We start from the raw sequence: 7378 nt of genomic DNA, 5'->3' as shown, positions 1-7378 counted from the left end.
GAAACAAGTATGGGGGTTACTGGCACAAGACTCGATCTATGGTCGACTCAGGAGGTTTAAGTATTCCCTGCATGATTAGCATGACGAATATATATTTCAACCATCAGAGTCACCGCTCATATCACCTTGCCATGCCATACCAGACATAACCATCCCGATAGAGACCGGCGACAAATTCATGCCTACCCAAGGCAGAGGTTTTTCCCGGGTTCCTGCCGGTATGCATGCAAGGCACATGAGGGTGATTATCATCACAAGTGTGTCCATTTCCAACAGCATGGAAATCAATAACATGCACCCATGCATATGATCATATCACATGAAATAACAAGTTTCTCCAAAGTGAGGTGATGTTATGAACGTGTCATCGAACACACAAAAATATTATGCCGGGGTTCAAAATGCTTGCCTTCAATGTGTGGAAAGGCAGGGTGCACTCCAAAACTTGAAACATTTCTCCTCTCTTCAAAAATCCTATTTTAGCAATATAAAAGAATTAACACACAAAATAAAAACAGCACCAAAAGTTGTTCTGAATTTTTTTCAAATAAATCTTAAAATATACTAGTTGAAATTCGAGAGAGGTAGGAAAAAGAATCATTTCATTTGGAGTTGTATTTAAAAAGTTATAGCCAGTCAAAGTTCTGGTCAAAATCTGTTATTTAAATAAAACAGAAAAGACAACGTTTTCGGAGGGGAATACGCTTTCGGAGCGGGGAAAACGTACTGGGGGGATTACGCCTTCACTTAATCCCACGTGGACAGGCACACGGTCGCTGACAGTGGGTCCAGAGGGCCCACTGGTCAGGTTTGACCAGTCTATCCCTCCTCTTTCTCTGTCCCAAGCGGAGGCGGAACTCCGGCGATCGCCGCCGGCGATTGGCGGCTTTGTTCGAGAAACCGAAGCCATCCACGGGCTCAGGGGGTCGAGGCGGTCCCGCCGGTGGGTGTTATGGTCTCGGGGGTGGACGGGGTCGTCGGCGGTGAGCTTCGCGGCGGACGGAGAGCTTCGGGAGCAGAGTGTGATTGGGGTTATGGTGATTCCTGATCAACATCGAGTAGTGGGAATGGTTCACGGGAAGATAAGGAAGCTCTTGGTGGAGAGAACGGAGAGTGGGAGGTCCTGGTGGTGCCGAATTGGCCGGGGCAGTGGCGGCGGCAGGAGTTGCCGGAGATGAGGAAGGAGGCCTCCCCGGGTCGATTGGCTGCCACGGGAGAACTAGGGGAGCATTCTAAGATTACCTGTGTGCTTGAATGGGTTCGGGGTCCTCTTTTTATAGCTCGTCGAGGTCGGTTCCGCGGCAGCCGTGGATAAGCCCTCCGGCGAACCGCCTCTCTGTAGCCAGGGCGACGTGGCGGCGACGAGCGCTAGTGGACACACTCGCGGATGAGCACGTGCTGTTCCAGGGGCCAGGTGGCGAGCGGAGGAAGGTTCGGCGTTGATGGGGTCATGTACCTAGGGTAGGGTCACAGACCTGATCTAAGTACCCTGCCCAAAGACACCCTTAGAAGAGGTCACCTTCTAGTCGACCAACGAGGGACTCACTAGACTGACTTGAAGGACTCGACCACGAAGACTCACTCGACCACCAGAAGGTCAAGAGGCACTCTGCAGTGCAACGGCCTGTAATTAAGTAGACTTTATGATAGTAAAGACACTTTATGTGGGGCATTACTAGTAACGCCCCAGACTTAACTCACCTTAAACCCTCTCCTACGTGGGCTGGCAGGGGTCCTGGCGCACTCTATATAAGCCACCCCCTCCATAGGTAGAGGGGTTCGGCACCTTGTAACTCATATATACATAATCCACTCGACCGCCTTTGGGCTCTGAGACGTAGGGCTTTTACTTCTTCCGAGAAGGGCATGAACTCGTACATCCCTTGTGTTTACAACCTCTCCATAGCTAGGACCTTGCCTCTCCATACCTACCCCCCACTCTACTGTCAGGCTTAGAACCACAACAGTTGGCGCCCACCGTGGGGCAGGTGTTTTAGCGATTTTGTGGGGAAGTTGCGACTCTTCCGAGTACTTTCATCATGGTGGCTGCTGGAGTTTTGGTCGAGGGTCGAGAGATCTGTCTCGGCGCTCTCATCTTCATCGCCGACGACTCCGCCTGGCTCCAGGAGGCTCCACTCGACGTTGATGCGCTCCCCGTCCGCGGTGCGACGCGTTTTCGTGCATGCGTCCTTGGCGTTCTGCTGCGGCAACCGTCGACCCCGTATCGGTCGACATCCCCATCGACCACCTTCCCGGTCTCCCGCCAGCGCAAGCGCTCGGGCCGCTCGAGGATTCAGCGGTGGGTGAGGCACGCGGTGGCTCGCCAGATGGCCACCACCCAAGTTGCAGCAATCGAGCCCGACGAATCTCTCTACGGCCTGTTCGATCTATCGACTGGCTCCATAGAGACCGCATCCGAGTGCGATAGCAGTGATCCAGCGGCGGAAATCCTGATGGTCGACGGGCCTCGCAGTCCCCCTGGCTTCGCCCGTGATGGTGGAGCAGGCGACAGAGACGACCCCGCACGAGATCACGAAGAGTACCAGCCCGAGCCACTCGACTCTCTGCAAAGAGAAGAACTTCGCCGCAGGAACGTGGATGTCCTGCGTACTCCCATCGCAGGAGAAACCCCCGAGGCTCGCGCCTTGGAGGAGGCACGTTTTGCCAATTTGGCCGAACGCACTCGACTGGAGAATCATCAGCGAGCACTCGACGAGCGTGCGCGGCAACAAGTTCCCGACACCAGTCGACGTCAACTCTTCTCGCTGACTCAGGTATATCGAACCCCAATCCAGAATTTAGCAGCTGCGACCCGTATAGCAGAGTCCATCCAACCCTCTCAGTCGGAAGCTGGCAGAGGCTTGATGTAGATCAGGGATCTGCTCCGGGCAGCCGGAGACCAGAATTCGGCCGTGTCGCAGTCGCGCAATAGAATTCACAGTCGATCCGTCGCTGCGAATACGGTTCAGTCGGCTCACAGTCCCAGATCGCCTCCGGGGCATGAAGGGCGCGAGAATCGGCGAGACCTATATGGTGACCGACTCGACCGAGATGATAGGCGTCGAGTGCCCAATTCCCCTCCGAGGGGTGGGTCTTACGCTCCTCGGCAGCAAGATGACAGGCGTCAGTTCAGTACGGGGCGAAGAGTTCCAGTCGACCCCAGAGAACCAGGCTTCGACGCGCGATCCATTATCGTGCAAGGTTTGGTCGACCGGAACAGAGCCCATCGAGGCGGACTCGACAAAGATGCGCCCACAAGCAGTCGAGTGCATGTTTCTGGTCCTGAATGTTTCAGCAGAGCTATCAGAGCCGCAGTTATCCCTCCCAATTTCAGGTTGGCAACAGGAGTCAGCAAGTTCACTGGTGAGTCTAAGCCTGAAACTTGGCTTGAGGACTACCGAGTGGCGGTTCAGATTGGTGGTGGGAACGACGAGGTGGCCATGAAGCATTTGCCTTCATGCTGGAAGGTTCTGCCAGGGCATGGTTGACTCAATTACCTCCTAGCAGCATTTACACTTGGGAAGATCTGTCCCGAGTGTTCATCAGAACGTTTGAAGGAACTTGCAAGCGACCGGCTGGACTGACGGAGTTGCAAGTCTGCGTGCAGAAGACCAATGAGACTCTCAGAGAGTATATTCAGAGATGGATCACTTTGCACCATACTGTGGAGAATGTGTCTGATCATTAGGCAGTCTGCGCCTTTAAAGATGGCGTCAAGAACAGAGAATTGAGCTTGAAGTTTGGTCGAACCGGTGACATGACCTTGATTCGGATGATGGAGATTGCTACCAAGTACGCCAACGGCGAAGAAGAAGACCGACTCCGAAGCGGCAAGCACAAGCCGAGTCAGTCGGAAAAGGGAAACACCAGTCGGAAACAGAAGCGGAAGGCTGAACCGGCAGCTCGTGGAGAGGCTCTGGCCGTGACTCAGGGAAAGTTTAAAGGGAAACCAAAAGGATCCTGGAACCCTAAGAAGGTAAAGGATAAAGAAGGGAACGATGTGATGGATATGCCGTGTCACATCCACACGAAGAAAGACGAAGAGGGGAATATCATCTACCCGAAGCACACCACTCGCCAATGTCGACTCCTGATCCAGCAGTTTCAGGGAAGACAATCTAATAACAAGGAGAAGGAGTCGGACAAGGTCAAAGACAAGGAGGACAGTGAGGAAGGATATCCTCATATCAACTCTACTCTAATGATCTTTGCAGATGTGGAGAGCAAGAGTCGATTGAAAGTTATTAACCGTGAGGTGAACATGGTTGCCCCAGCAAAAGCAAACTATCTGAAATGGTCCCAAACACCCATCACCTTCGACCAATCTGATCACCCGACTCATATTGCCACCCCTGGGAGGCAAGCTTTGGTGGTCGATCCAGTTGTTGAAGGCACTCGACTGACAAAAGTGCTTATGGACGGTGGTAGTGGGTTGTATTTGCTGTATGCAGACACACTGAAAGGAATGGGCATTCCGATGTCCCGACTGAGCACCAGTAACATGAGCTTTCATGGAGTTATACCAGGAAAGAAAGCCGAGTCACTCGGCCAAATAGCTCTGGACGTGGTGTTTGGTGATTCGAAACATTTTCGCAAAGAGAAGTTGACGTTTGAGGTCGTGGATTTTCAGAGTGCATATCATGCCATTTTGGGAAGACCAGCTTATGCACGGTTCATGGCTCGACCATGTTACGTGTACCTCAAATTGAAGATGCCAGGCCCCAAAGGAGTGATCACTGTCACCGGTGATCGCAAAAAGGCAGAAGAGTGCTTCCAGAAAGGCTCAAAGATTGCTGATTCCCAGGTGACAGCGGTCGAGTTCGAAGAATACAAGCAAAACGCAGATCCGAGTGACTTGCTGCGATCCAAGAAACCCGCCACAGAGTCTGCATTTCAGTCGTCCGGTGAGACGAAGCCTATTCACATTCACCCAACCGACCCCGATGCAGCTCCAACCCGCATCTCCACAACACTAGACCCAAAATAGGAAGAAGCGCTCATCCAGTTCATCCGTGAGAACTGGGACATTTTTGCATGGAAGCCCGCTGACATGCCAGGTGTTCCCAGGGGACTGGCTGAGCATCGCCTAAGAGTCGACTCATCTGCAAAACCAGTTAAAGAGCATCTTCGGCGGTCCGCCGTCCAGAAGAGAAAAGCCATTGGTGAGGAAGTGGCTCGACTGTTGGCGGCAGGATTTATCCGAGAGATATACCACTCCGAGTGGCTCGCTAATGTCGTCATGGTCCCTAAGAAAGACAAATCACTCCGAATGTGCATTGATTTCAAGCACATCAACCGGGCCTGCCCGAAAGATCATTTTCCTCTCCCTCGCATAGATCAAATTGTTGACTCGACCGCGGGATGCGAGAGACTGTCTTTTCTAGACGCCTACTCCGGGTACCACCAGATCCGTCTGTACGGACCCGACGAGGTAAAAACAGCTTTCATCACTCCATTCGGGTGCTTCTGCTATATCACCATGCCATTCGGCCTCAAGAATGCCGGAGCCACATTTATGCGAATAAAAATCCTGCCGAGTGGTAAGCCAGACTTCCACTTGGAGGCTTAGCTGCAGTCCAAGTACTCGCCTAAGTTATAAAAATCCTGCCGAGTGGTAAGCCAGACTTCCACTCGGAGGCTTAGCTGCAGTCCAAGTACTCGCCTAAGTTATAAAAATCCTACCGAGTGGTAAGCCAGACTTCCACTCGGAGGCTTAGCTGCAGTCCACGTACTCGCCTAAGTTATAAAAATCCTACCGAGTGGTAAGCCAGACTTCCACTCGGAGGCTTAGCTGCAGTCCAAGTACTCGCCTCAGTTATAAAAATCCTACCGAGTGGTAAGCCAGACTTCCACTTGGAGGCTTAGCTGTAGTCCAAGTACTCGCCTAAGTTATAAAAATCCTACCGAGTGGTAAGCCATACTTCCACTCGGAGGCTTAGCTGCAGTCCAAGTACTCGCCTAAGTTATAAAAATCCTGCCGAGTGGTAAGCCAGACTTCCACTCGGGGGCTTAGCTGCAGTCCAGCGCTCACCTAAGTGGACTAAGGAATAAGTCGATTGCAGTAAGCGCCCTGCTTTGAACCTGCAAAAGACATTTCAAGCCAAAAGCAATCATATTCAAACGACAAATTCAAGTTCGGATCAATATCTAAAGGAACCGAAAGTGCTCGGGTGCTAAGCCCGTTAGGGTTTATCGGTTACAACTCCACTCGGCATACCGAGGCAAATTTAAAGCGTCGAGCTTAGAAGAAGATTTTTACCCCTCCTGTGGAGGGCTGGAAGGTGCAACGAACTCATCAAGATCAATTCCATCTATGATCCGAGTGGCAGCCGTAAGGAAAGTTTCCATAAAGGACCTGAAGTCGTGTTTCTTGGTGTTGGCCACCCGGAGGGTCGCCAGCTTCTCTTCTTGTGCATCTTTGCAGTGGACTCGGGCCAGACACAGAGCAACATCTGCACCGCACCGAGCCGAGGACTTCTTCCACTCCTGCACTCGACCAGGGATCGTGTTCAAGCGAGCCATCAGCGACTCAAGGTCATTTTGAAGTGTCTCCCCGGGCCAGAGCATCGAGTCGATGCGAGATGTGGCGACCTTCAGCCTTGCAAGATAGTCCACGGCAGCTGCAACACGGGACTCCAGTCGGAAAACATTCATGGCAACTTCGTCGTTCACCGGGGAATTGACGGGGTCGAGGTTTGGTTCCAGCCGGCTAGTTTCTTCTTCAAAGTTTTGACAAAATTCTGCAAGGACGATCACCGAGTCAAGGCGATGGTCGAATGAAAAAATCACGATTGGAAATGATTGCCGAGCATAGAGGTTTACCTTCAAGCATAAGAAACAGCTTCTTGGCAAGACCACTCAGGAAGGCCTCCAGATCATTTTTCTTCCCAGTCAACTTACTGACTTGGTCGGTCAGGGCAGTTTTATCAGTTTTCAGTCGACTGACTTCCTTGTTGGCAATCCCAAGAGCAGCTTTCAGATTGGTATTGTCTTGTTCAAGCTTGGTGACTGAAGCTAGCTTCTCGTCAGCGAGCTTGATCTTCTTAGCTAGTTCAAGGTCTTTTTTCTGTTGGGCCTCCCTTACCTTACCTGCAAGTTACAGCAAGATCAGATTTTGAAACAAACGAAGGGGAAAATCAGTCGTCAAGGTCTCACCAAACATACCTTCGGTCTCCTCCTTTGCCTTCGCTAGTTTCTCCTGAACCAGCTTCAAATTCAGCTCGAGCTGAACGTGCTTGTTTTCCAGCTCAGAGTAGCGAGCCACAAGATCACAGGAGTTCTGCGAAGAACCAATCGACTAAATGTCAAATATAATTCACTTCCGAGTGAAAAAGGAAAAATCACACGTTTCTAAGACTACAGCCGAATACAAGCATTC

This window comes from Triticum aestivum, chromosome 4B, assembly GCF_018294505.1.
Source record: "Triticum aestivum cultivar Chinese Spring chromosome 4B, IWGSC CS RefSeq v2.1, whole genome shotgun sequence".
NCBI lineage: Eukaryota > Viridiplantae > Streptophyta > Magnoliopsida > Poales > Poaceae > Triticum > Triticum aestivum.
Note: the sequence above shows the minus strand (reverse complement) of the source record.